This window comes from Phocoena sinus, chromosome 12, assembly GCF_008692025.1.
Source record: "Phocoena sinus isolate mPhoSin1 chromosome 12, mPhoSin1.pri, whole genome shotgun sequence".
Classification (NCBI taxonomy): domain Eukaryota; kingdom Metazoa; phylum Chordata; class Mammalia; order Artiodactyla; family Phocoenidae; genus Phocoena; species Phocoena sinus.
Window position 1 is genome coordinate 80,990,609 of NC_045774.1, and position 13,689 is coordinate 81,004,297.

Below are 13,689 nucleotides of genomic sequence, written 5' to 3' on the forward strand. Positions count from 1 at the left end.
ACTATACTTCAATATAAAAAAAAGTGGGCCAAATATAAATTGGGGCAGTCACTATGGAGAACAGTATGGAAGTTCCTTAAAAAACTAAAAATAGAACTACCATATGATCCAGCAATCCCACTCCTGGGCATATATCTGGAGAAAACTATACTTTGAAAAGATACATGCACCCCTATGTTCATAGCAGCACTATATACAGTAGCTAAGACATGGAAACAACCTAAATGTCCATTGACAGATGAATGGATAAAGAAGATGTGGTACATATATATACAATGGAATACTACTCAGCCATAAAAAAGAATGAAATAATGCCATTTGCAGCAAACATGGATGGACCTAGAGGCGATCATACTAAGTGAAGTAAGTCAGACAGAGAAAGACAAATATCACATGATATCGCTTATATGTGGAATCTAAAAAAGTGATACAGATGAACTTATTTATAAAACAGAAACAGACTCACAGACATAGAAAACAGACTTATGGTTATCAAAGGGGAAAGGCAGGGGAGGGATAAATTAGGAGTTTGGGATTAACATATACATGCTACTATATATAAAATAGATAAACAGCAAGGACCTACTGCACAGCACAGGGAACTGTACTCAGTATTTTGTAATAACCTATATGGGAAAAGAATCTGAAAAAGTATATGTATATATGTATAACTGAATCACTTTGCTGTACACCTGAAACTAACACAACATTGTAAATCAATTATACTTCAATAAAAATAAAGAATATTGGGCATGACATAGTTGGTCTATTTCTGTATAAGGACCAGGTGTATGTCTGACTGTATGAAAAGTACAGATCAATTCTGCCACAATAATAGTAAACCGCAGTCAATGATCACCCAATTAACTACAGAGAGAAAAAGATAGCAAACAAATGTAGAGCTTCATGACTCTATTACTTAAGCAGGTATGACTAAACAGTGATTACAACTGGATTAACAAGAGCATTGCTTGCTGATATCTTTTCTAATGTATTAAGACACAGGACAGCCTGAGACGGCAGATTTAATTTAAACAAGTAAACCAGTGGTTTACTTTATTGTCTGCAATCACTTCCACAGCTGATGTGAACGTTTGTTAAGTTACAAACGAACAGAAGCCAAAAGTGTGTGGCCGAAATTAACTTATGAAAGCAATTAATGTAAGCAACATATGCATGAACATTCTCATGCGGTAGTGCATATGGTTAATTACAGTTTAACGTAAATTAGATCTACTTAACCTTATTTCAAGGACCATTGGCACAGTTTTTTTTTTGGTAAAATGCCCGTATATCTTAACTAAGGTGATTAACTGCATTTTAGTAATGACCTCCAAAAATTAGCCAAAGCCTCATGGTTCATTCCTTAGTTAGCAGCAAACATGGCTCAAATGCTCTGTTTGTTTTCAAGATGATTCCAAAAGCCAAGACTGGATAAAATACATAAAAGCCAAATCAAGGGATCAGTCTTTCTGGAAATAACTGATATATTTTCTATTTAAAGAAAAACTTCCCTTTGTAAATTGTAAGGTTATAAAATATACCATAATTGCTTCTCCCAGATGAACTTGAATTGTTTTAAGTACATTGTTTGATGTCTCTTTCTCTTTATTTACTTTATATGACTCCACCAATAAATTAATACTTAATGTGGCAAAGATGTGTTATGCTACTATACGTAAAGAACTCTGTCAACTCCGTGATACATAGGTACGTATTTTTTCTTATCGTGTACGCCTTTTTGCAAAGATGATTTAAGACAGCTTATAAAAATGGTCACACTTTCAAATGAGATCAGCGCAGAATAAGAAAATCAGATGCAAGCACAGGAGAACAGCACAAATGTTCACTAGCTGCTACGACCATGCATCAAATTTTACACTAAACTTCTTGACATTCAGGGAACCCCCCCCACCCACAAAAACAAAAACAAAAAAGTTGATTACATACATTTCATCTAAAAAAAAGAATCAGATGTGGTTCTTGCCCTTGGTATTTCCTGTCACAAGGCTGTGTCTAATATGCATATCTACCAAATGTTTTCTTCATGTCATTTCTCAACAATTTTGTCAATGTTCATACTTTGTCAAAAATTATATTTAACAAATGGTGCACACTTTGAATTATCCTAGATGAAATGAACATTTTTGACGCTTTGGATTTTGCATATTCTTTCTTTTTTTTTTTTTTCTGTGGTACGCGGGCCTCTCACTGTTGTGGCCTCTCCCGTTGCGGAGCACAGGCTCCGGACGCGCGGGCTCAGCGGCCATGGCTCATAGGCCCAGCCGCTCCGTGGCATGTGGGATCTTCCCGGACCGGGGCACGAACCCGTGTCCCCTGCATCGGCAGGCGGACTCTCAACCACTGCGCCACCAGGGAAGTCCGGATTTTGCATATTCTTATCCTGAGCCATTTTCCTATGCCCTATTAAATGTCTGTTTTAATCTAATGGATCCTATATACATTCAGCACAACCCAGGGTTTGTAAATGGACAGCTCTGCAGTTTAAAATCTCATGAAACACGTGGAGTTGGTTTTGCAACTCCAAAAGATAAGTTTCTTAACTCGTATACTCCAGATTTTAATAAACAAGACACTCTGCCAGAGATTTCCTCACACCCAGACAAATGAAAGTGCCTTTCGTGGCGGTGACTTTCTGTGCAGGTGGGCGGCTTGAGAGGGTGGGCAGTTCACGCTGTGCATTTGGTCTTCTCCCACTGAATATTTATTTTCTCTTTCCTTTGATTAACTGACACAAGCTTTTATCCCTCCTCTCTGCATCCACATCAATGTGGCATTCGATCAACCATCATCCTCAGCTACATCCTATAAACACAGAAGGGACCTCAGTTTCAGCATCACATTCTACACTTCAAACCTCTCAGGTCATTGGGAGAAGAAAGGACTTGTTTATTGCTTTCCAACCAGTTAAACAGCCTCAGTTATGAGTCAGCATTTATGAAATTAGGGTTTTAAAAAATCACTTCCGTAACTGATGAATTATTTAATCATAACGGCCCTCCTAAACTCACCTACACGTGACCCTCCTATAGTCCCATACGCAGGACTGAGAATCGGGAGCTCACCTTGGGATGCTCTGTGAGCCTCTGAATGCAGCAACCAAGACTCACTTATCTCCAGAACTGAGTGAAAGTGCCTGGCATGTTCAGTAAATGTTGGTTGATTGAGTAAGAAATTAATAAACGAAAAATCAAAACCTTATTGGAACCTGCCGAGTAGGGAACTTTGTTGGGGATATTACCAGTTCATCCTAATTTCCATGGCAATTAGACTAAATTTCTTCACTGACACACGTGTAGACAGACATTAGGGTTTACTCTCTGTCTCTATTATATGTCTCTCTAGGAATTTCTTTTTTCTAAATTAAGGCTTATTTGAAAATAAAACGAAGGCTTCTCATGCTACCGCAGATCTAAAACATATCAGGCCTTCGGTTTATTTTCTCTGATATTAAAATTAATTTAAGTGACGTTTCTTCAAAATTTTATAGAATGAGGTGGTTAAAGGATAACAGAAAATTACTGAATGCTAAGATTCTTCCTATGGAAAGAAGATATGAATATAAATGTAACCCACAGAGCGGTTATAAAACATACTCTGTGGAATCTCCAAGGTTTCTCCGAGTTTTTTTGGCATGGGTTCTTTCAACTGTATATAGTTCTCATAACATTGAATGTCTGGGCACATTTTAGATCATCTTCTTCCCTAAATTCAGTGAAACAGCCAATAAAATATTTGCCCAAGCAAACTGCCTAAAAGCACGGTTGTATTTCCGATTTAGCCGGTTAAATGAGAATATTTCAAACCAAGAACTTTGCAATCTTTTGTGTATCTAAGGACTTGATGCATGTTAGAAAGATTGACATGAAAGCTTTAGTTTCTTCTCAGGTAACCTTACCTACCTGCATTTTTCCTCAATTATACTGAGATACCACTGACATAAAACATTGCATTAGTTTAAGGTATACAACATAATGATTTGATATACATATATATTGCAAAATGATCCCCGCAGTAAGTTTAGTTAACACCCATCACCTCACATCATAACAATTTTTTTTCTTATTATGAGAACTTTTAAGATCTACTCTCTTAGCACCTTTCAAATATACATTGGGACTCTCACAGTTGGTGGCTCCCGGAAAGGCATGCGTACTCCTCTCTGGTGTCCTGAGTTCTGCGGCTGCTGCCAGGAGACACCTCTACACTGCCTGGCCCTGGCAGCCAGCAGGGTCCCGCAGGACCGCAAGCAATGGCAAGCTTTCTTAAATGGCTATCGCCCCCAGAGCACAGAAGGAGGAAACAGACGCAGGAGCTTGGTCTTCCAGTCAAGGAGGCCTATTTGTTAATCGTCATGCCTGTGGCCTGAGGGGCAGGCTTCCAATTAAACACCATCTGGGGCTGACCGTAGTCCCTTCCTGAGACATCAGAAGGTGGGTGCTATCTTCACCCTCTCCCTCTGCTGGGCCCCAGTATCTCCTGGGGGGAAGCTTTACCGGTATCTCGGGCCCTGGTTTTTACATATGGTGCCCCAGTTTTTGTGGCTGCACCCATGGGATGCCCTTTGGTCGCCCGGCTTTAGTGGCCGGGGTGCTTGCATCTCCTGGTCCCACGGAACTGTGGCCATCAGAGATGTTTCTCGACAGGTCCCCCTGGCAGGGCACTGCACAGACAGCAGACCGAGCCCCCGCCCCCCACCAGTCTTTTTGTGAAGGAGGCCTCTTTGGCATCCTGGCGCTTCGGCCTGAGGGGCAGGCTTCAGGTTTGGTGCACATCTGGTGGCTGACAGAGTGGATCTCAGGAAGGCAGGCTGTGGATGCTACCTGGCCGCCCTCCCTCTGCCTTGCTTCGGACTGCTGGTTTCTATCAGAAGAGAGCTTATGCACCCCTCTGGAGCCCCAGGTTTTTGCAATTGCCAGCCAGGGACACCTGCATATCTCCTGGCTCTGGTGGCCAGTATACTTGCAGTCCCACAGGACTGTATATATGTGCACACTTTAAAAAGTTGCTGCCTGAGGGTCTGACTTCCAATCAGCCTGAATCTAGGCTCTGAGATCCTCTCCTTAGGGACCTGACAGGTCTTGCAACACCCTCAACCACTGTGAACGATTGAGAATGTAATAGGCTCTTGGAAAATCACAGAGGTTTGAGAGAAAACAAACAGCTGAGGCAGGATTGAGTGACAAGGTTCATCTCCTACACGAGGCCACTGCTGCAAGACTGGAAGAGGTGGCTGTCTCAGCTACTGTATGGAAACCAACACAAAGGCCCAAGTACAATGAAGAAACAGAGAAATATGTTCCAAATGAAAGAATAATATAAAACCTCAAGAGAATACTTTAATGAAAGCGATAGGTAATTTACCTAAAAAAAGAATTCAAGGTAATGGTCAGAAAGATGCGCACCAATCTGGGGAGAAGAATGGATGAACTTCAACAAAGAGATGGAAAATATATGAAAGTACCAAATGGAAGTCACAGAGCTAAAGAATACGATAATTGAACTGAAAAATACACCAGAAAGATTTAACAGCAGACCAGATGCAGCAGAGGAAAGGATCAGTCAACTAGAAGACAAGGCAGTGGAACTCATTCAATCAGAGCAGCAGAAAGAAAAAAGAATGAAAAAACGTGAAGTTAGATTCAGAGACTTATGGTGCAGCATCAAATGGACATTCATATCATGGGGCTCCCAGATGAACAGAGGGAGAAAGGAACAGAAATTTTATGTGAGGAAGGAATGCTGAAAACTTCCTTAACCTGGGGAAGGAAACAGACATCCAGATACAGGAAGTCCAGAAAGTTGTTGATAATATGAACCCAAAGAGACCCACAGCAAGACACATTGCAATCAAAAATTCAAAAGTTAAAGACGAGGAGGGAATATTAAAAGCAGCAAGAGAAAAACAACTCCTTATGTACAAAGGAACCGCCATAAGACTGTCAGCGGCTCTTCAGCAGAAACTTTGCAGTCCAGAAGAGAGGCATGATATATTCAAAGTGTTGAAAGAAAAAAAAAACCAAAACCTTCCGACCAAGAATACTCTACCCAGCAAACTTATCATTCAGAATTGAAGGAGAGATAAAGAGTTTTCCAGACAAGCAAAAGCTAAAGGAGTTCACTGCCAGTGAATTAGCCTTACAAGAAATCTTAAAGGGACTTTTTTTAGCTGAAAGGCAAGGGTGCTAATTAGGAACAAGAAAACACTGGAAAGGTAAATATACAGTAATAAAGTAGTGGATTAGTCACTTAAAAGCTAGTATGAATGTTAATAGACAAAAGTAATAAAAATAACTAGGGTTATAATAATTAGTTAAGGGATATATATGAAACAAGAAGATGTAAAATGTGACATTAAAAACATAAGATGTGCTGGAAGGAGTAAAACGTGGAGCTTTAGAGTAATAAATTGATAAATGCAGTGCAATCCTACATAGAAAATTCAATTAAGGAAAGCAATAATGTATGCAATATTAATGACAGGTACAGGGCATGGTTGGGTTGGTATTTGCACCATGATCTTTAAATATTTTCTTTGCTAATAGGTACAAACTAACCAGATTCTCCTCCCTCCCTCCCAAGTCATTTTATCATTTCTCTAGACTGAAATGATCGTATTTTTTGAGACACTGAATTTATTTGAAATGCTTACTGAGTTAGTCTCATTGTCAGCTACATTGGGCTAAAAGTCTTTGTTTGTGGAAACCTCTAAGCTCACCGGGGTCAAAGGAGGACACATGGAAAAACAAGTCATTATAAAATAAGAGATCACTCGCTTCTCTGATTTGTAGTATAAACAAATTAAACATTTTCAAGAGTGAGATATGACCAAATCGTATTTTCTGAAACAAATTTAAGCTTGTCATAGTTGACATATCTGAGGATCTCAGTGGGACTGAATCCAGGTATATCTGACACATTAAAACTACAGAATTCTGGGTTGTAAAAGTTTTAGCATTTCTACATGGCTAATAAAGAACCACTAAGTACTACTGAAACTACTACAAAATGTCCTGCTGTGAGACCAAAGTTAGCCAGTTTTGTAGATTTTAATTCCTTGTGTCAGTGTTTTCTGAGGCTTAGATTTTTATTTTTTAAACGAAACCTCGGAGGCTTGACTCTGTCTTAACGTTTACCAAGTAGTAAAAATGATCTGTTGAACTTAAAAAATAAGAAGTGGCTATGGTCACGGAAACTTGTTGGAGCACATCGTTTGTCCCTAAATATTTTCAATAAAAATATTTCAATAAAAATATTTCCCTTAAAGATGCTATATGAAGAGGATTTTGAACTTGCACAATGAGAAGTGTCCCCCAACCCTTCCCAAAGAATTCAATGGAAAATTCTAAGGACCATTAGGGCTGTTGGCAGCTTATATATTTCTCATTGTCTTTTAATATAATTTGGGGCTTAGGGAGTCCTTAGATACCATTGCTTACATAACTACCTACATGACCAGAAGTAATCATTGTAGTTAAAAATATACTGACTTCCAAAAACCAGGATACGATGCCAAAGAGAAAGGAGAGAAAGGGAAGAAATCATGCCTCAGCAGACACTGTGGACAGATGTTTCCCATAAACAATGTAAGCATGTTAGTTTTTAATGCAGTGTCGCTTTTCACGAGCTGGTAATTTCTTGCAGCAGTAATATTAATTAATCTTTTTCTATCCAGTTCTGTGGGGCAGAGCGGTTTATCATCCTCTCCCACAGTTAATGGAATGAATGAAGGTGGATTCCCGAAGGCAAAACAGTGAGCAAGGAGACACTCCGTCTGTGCTCCATCTGTACATTCTCTCCTGCCTGAAGGGAACCCTGCAGGACCGCTCCTGGGTCCACCACGTGGCCGAGATGCAGCCTCTTTTGGCTTCCTGCCGTTTCTCTTGCCTTTCCATGCCTCTTTTCACCATGAGAGATGGCGTAATCTTTATCCAACATCCAGGGAACCACATATCTAAGCATCAAACTGTCAAATCCATAGCTGGCTTCTCACTACATTTCATATAAAATGTAAAGTCTCTGCCTCAGCTCACAAGTCTCTGTGTGGTCAAGGGCTGTCACCTGCAGCAGAGTCTTGCCTTCGTCTGCAAGGCTCGGGCTGGAGCTTCCCCCATGGGTTCCTTGAACTACTGAGCAAGCTCCTCCGTCCCACAAACTGCTCTCTGCCCAGAATCCTCCTTCACCCCTGCCCGCATGATGCCGCCTTCAGATTTCAACAAGGCCACCTGTTTTTTTCTCCCTGTTGTCATTCCCATTTATTTTCCTCCAAAGTCCGTATTGTGAGCTCTAATTATATATCTATTGGGTATTTGTTTTTTGTTCTATACCCTAGTGTCATATAAACTCCATGAGGCCAAGCACCAAGGCTGTTTTGGCTGGAACATGCCGGAAGAGCAACTGGCACACAGTAGGTGCTCAATTAAAAAAATGGTTGGGTGCATAAGGGGATGATTATTTATTTGTTGGATGATTATTCTGATGGATGTTGGTCTCTTAGGAATGTAATTGCAGTATACAAAAGAACTATCTGTGTTATAAAGCATTTAATTAATTTATTCAGATACGAGGCAGCAGTTTCGAGTGATACGCGGGCCTCTCACTGTCGCGGCCTCTCCCGTTGCGGAGCACAGGCTCCGGACGCGCAGGCTCAGCGGCCGTGGCTCACGGGCCCAGCCGCTCCGCGGCATGTGGGATCTTCCCGGACCGGGGCACGAACCCGTGTCCCCTGCATCGGCAGGCGGACTCTCAACCACTGCACCATCAGAGAAGCCCTCGAGTGATTTTTGTAAACATCTTTACTGAGTTGACAGATTTGGACTGAAGATCTCCATTTGGGGAGATCTCATGGAGATGTCCAAAGCTCCACCTATGTTGATAGCTTGCCACTTTTCCCTTCTCACCTTTTCCCGGGAAGCTACATGACCTCCTTATCCATGATGTGGGGCATACTTATGTATACAGTTTTCTGGAAAAAAAATCATTAAAATTACTCCCTTTATTAAGAGTTGCTAATGCTTCACTGAAAGATAATTTTCAATGGTAGGTTCATCCATTTCTGCTACATACTATCAAATGAAAATAAACACTTCCATGGTTTATAAAATGGGTTCAGAGGATCATGCCCCAAAACGATACATTATGAGAATAAATGAACAGTAAAAGCACCCTCTCTTCCTTTTTCATGTACTTGAGGGAAGAAAAAGAATTAAAAGAAGAAAGTGAGGGACTTTCCTCAGGGACACTCCCCACTTCTCTCCTTACCGCCCCTCGCCTATATGACCAGCCGTCCTGGTTTTAGCTGGAAGTTCCACATCCCAGGACACCCTTCAGTTGCAGGCAAACTGGGATAGCAGTTGCTCACCCTACAAAGGGAGGTCAACGGGGTGATGGTGTGTGTGGGGTGGAGGCAGGGAGGCACCTGTCCCCTGAGGAAGGCTTTGAGCTTGAAGAGTCGATTTCCAAAGAACCCACCGAGCTCATCACGGAGCTGGCGAGGTACTGTGGGTGGCGATCAGACCGGGGTCAGGGGGTCTGGAAGGACAGGATTATACCCATAACCAAGGTGGGGATGGGAACAGATGGGGTTGAGGACATGCTACCCCAGAGTATGGCACCTGGTATACTGAAGAGTTTAAGCTGAAGGAGTTTGAGAAAACAGCAGAAGCAGGAAGGCCATTCCAACTTCTTCCCTAAAACAGGTCATAAAGCCCTCCTATGGGAGGTGTCCTCTTTGTACCAGGAGGAGAGGATTCCTCCTCTCCTCTCCTTTACCCCTGAGGACAAAGGGACCAAGAAGAGTCCAAACCAACAGCCGTTCACTGCGATGACCTTGTACCCCTTAGCCTGTCACTGTCCTCCACGACTGTCCTCTCCTTATCAACCCCAGCAGGACAAGACACATGAATAACTGCTTCCTGGAGTCTTCATTTCCTTATGAAGGGTCCTGGGTCCTGTAAAATTTATATTAAAGAAATTTGCATGCTTTTGTCCTGTTAATCAGTCTTTGTCAGTTTCTTTTTCGGACCCAGCTGGGGACTCTAAGAGGATTGATGAAAACTTTTCTCTCCCCTACAGGGCTCACCCCAAAAGACAATTTATCTCACTTGGAAGACCTCACTAAAAGCTTTGACTTTTATATAATTACTGACTCCACATTTCCAGTATTAACTGCTGCTCAGAAACAATTGCTAATTCTGCTTTATGGTTTCAAAAAAACCTGTCATGAATTCATATCTCAGCTACATCGGAAGTTGTTTTGAAAATGATTGGTAAGTCTCAGAAGGGCATGATACGGCACGTAATAATTAGAAGATGAGCTACAAGAAAAAGAAAAAGCCAAACTTGTTTAGAAAAAGGAACGAAAATAGAAAACAGTATAAATATTTCCCAAGTTGAATGTTATTGATGTTACCTGTGAAGTATTAAAAATTGTTCTAATTTAGTAAACTGAGATTGAATTATTTTAATATCTTTTTCCAAACTCATCTTGACCTGAAAACGAAACCGTTGTGTTCAAAATCATCCCCAAAGACGAAAACTGTGTTTCCAGGTCTCTTTTATTTGAAGATCATATAAAGAAGTAGAATAGTAAATACTGCGTAACTAAAGCACACGTAGAAAATGGTGCTCTTCTGTTAAGTAACCTACTAGCATTGACAGCATTTGCTATATGCTTAGAACACTTAGGAAGTTTATACATAAAATAAGGCCACCAAAACGAAGTCAGTCATAATACAGAATTGGGGCTGGCACCTCTGATATCTTCTGAGTGAATTACTAAACCATTGCCACTGTTTTGTAAGCTGTAAGTAGTTGGATTTTTCTGGCATTTTCCCCTGCAAACTCTCCCCAACCTAGCCCCTTTTGGAGGAACATCCTTTGACAGTATCAAGAATTTCAAGCTGAGGAGCCATACGTCTTAAACTTTTCTTTACATCCTTAACTGACAAAGTTACTACACGTATAAGGTCACAAAGCCAACTTAGGCTCAGTGAGTCAATGAGTTCTGAATCATTGATTCCCAGTTCTGATTTGCTCCACTGGGAAACTGTCAATGAGGATGTTCAATTCAAGGCTCCCTAGGATGAAAGATAAGCTAACAGATTTTGAGTATTAGTAATAAGTACTTACTAAGTACTTATTAAGAATTTAACGTGGTTTAGCTCACGTAATTCTTAGAACAACCCAGTGAAAGAGTCTCTTATGTTTCCCATTTTGCAGATGAAGAAACGGAAGCGCAAAGAGATTCTCGTGATCCAGTGAGGTTGTGTGTTCAGCAAGAAGGAGAGCCGGGGGGCTTCCCTGGTGGCGCAGTGGTTGAGAGTCCGCCTGCTGATGCGGGGGACACGGGTTTGTGCCCCGGTCCGGGAGGATCCCACATGCCGCAGAGCGACTGGGCCCGTGAGCCATGGCCGCTGAGCCTGCGCGTCCGGAGCCTGTGCTCCGCAACGGGAGAGGCCACAGCAGTGAGGGGCCCGCGTACCGCAAAAAAAAAAAAAAAAAAAAAAAAAAAGAAGCGGAACCCGGACTCAAACCCTGACCCCAGCTGCACTGTCCTGCTCTTTACCACTCACTGCACACCCGGACCTCTAGAAACGCCCCAGCCCCCTATTTCCGGCACATCCTCCACACCTAACGTGCTCTCGACCCCAATCACACCACTTTCTAAACGTGCTCCATATGCGTCTTTGCTCCTACGTTTGACCACTGGTTAAAGGAGATGCTTGATCCAAATTTTCGTGTGTAGCAAAACCACTACGTTTAAAAAAAATCAGACTAAATGTAAACATAAAAAGGATTGGCTAAGATTTAGTAAGAAAAGTATTTCTAGAAGACAGACTGGAATTGGGTAAGGGATTGGAACCATTAACATTATTCTGAGCAAAAATGTAGAAAGTAGGAAAAGGAAAGGGCATCCGGCGGGCTGAAATGAACGTCAGGGAAATGTTAAAGGTTAGGGTTTCTGGATTCGGAAATAACACCCGAGGGGCAGGAAAGTCATCAGGAAGCAGCTCTCTTGGCCACCGAATCAGCAACGGAACAAGTGAGGGAGGGTGGTGGTGTAAACTACCTGCACAAATCACAGCTGGTCTGAGGTGTGGGGTGTCACACCTGTTATACTTAAAGGGATCTGACTTTCTTTTGATTAATCAATGGATAAGGGAGACATGGGTCATGACACAGGCAGACAGGATGGTGACGACTGGTCCCCATGCACTGGACACAAGCTGAGTGCTGGAAATGACCAGTGAGCACACCCATCCTGGGCATGGAAATTCCAACACAAGCTACAGGGCGGATCTGCCACCACTGGCCAAGTCTCTTTTAATACCGGCTGATGCTTTTTATGAAAAACCAGCCTTCCCAGAACAGTTTGACAAATTCTAGGCATCTAACTGCCTAAAGTTATTTCACTTTCTGATTTTTTTTTTTTTTTCCAGAGAGGGAGCTCAGCAGAGTAACTAAAAGACCGAGTCAGATGCCTGGGCTGGATTCCTGGTTCCATCATTTATTAGCTGCTTGGTTTTGGGAACTTCTTCTCTGGTTCCCTGTTTCCTCACCTGTAAAATGGGAAGAATAAAGATATCTACCTCACAGGTTTGTTATGAGAATTAAATGAGCAAGTGACCGAAAAGCATTTGGAAAAACATCAGACATACATAGAGTTATTAGCACGACCACTCAATACATGCTAGTTGTTATCGTGATGAAGATTTACGTTGGTACCGTTGGAAACTAAGCACAACAATGGGTTGTAAGAGCTATGTTTTGGGGTTCCTGTGTCACCCATAACCTCTCTCTTTAAGAGCTGCCTTGGCCCTTACAGCCTGCAGAAGGGGCAGGTTGAGGTGACCCTATAAATATTCTGTACCTGCCCTCTCTTCCCCTGGCTGTGAGGTCACTAGACCAGGGGCGAACACCCGATCCAGGGCCAACTATTCCATTGGGTGACCGTGGATACTCAAGTCAGTTGGGAAGAGGTCTTATAGAATTAGGGCCGACATCAGGCCAAAGTCTCGTGCCAACTGAAGTTGTAGGAATGGAAACAGTGAGGAAGCAGAGGCCTGTCCATGGAGAGGAAGATGGAGTAGCCATCTTGACAAATCAGGGGGAGGGGGAATATGGGGGAAGGAAGGGAAGCCAAGACAAGAGACAAGCAGGGAAGAGGGGACTGCAGACCTTGAGGTGTTCCCAGACCCCAGCTCTGGGCTCCAGGAATTCTTTCTGGACCTCATGCATCTTTTCTTTTCAATGCTTGCGGAGTGTCGACTTGAGCCTGTCATAAGTTTTGTTCTTTCCCTGTAACCTACTACAATGGCCCGATGAATAGACAGGACCCCCAAGTTTTCCTTGGTAGCTATTTGGACCAGGTACTGTGATGTATCCCCCTCTCATTGCCTTCATTTGTTTGGTTGGATGCTTGGGGGGAAGGGAACGTAGGGCCGCCAGCATCCAGTGTCCTCGGAAGCTCTGATCGGGAACTTGACAGATGGTCTTCTCCTCTTCTCCGTTGCTCTGACTGCCCCCCGCCAGTTCTCAAGGCTCTGGGAGGAATAGAATTTGCCTCTCCTCATAAAATGACCTCTCTCTCATGACTCTGAAACATATTCACAAAAATGGTCCATTTCACGTTTGGAGATTTTTGATCACAGGAACCACTAAAATAAT

The 13,689-nt window shown here is 42.2% G+C and overlaps 1 protein-coding gene across 2 annotated transcripts in view; it reads right to left on the bottom strand.

Moving 5' to 3' along the window:
• The window catches only part of KCNQ5 (potassium voltage-gated channel subfamily Q member 5), a 585,721-nt gene that overhangs the window by 261,730 nt on the left and 310,302 nt on the right, over positions 1–13,689 (bottom strand). The window lies entirely within an intron of this gene.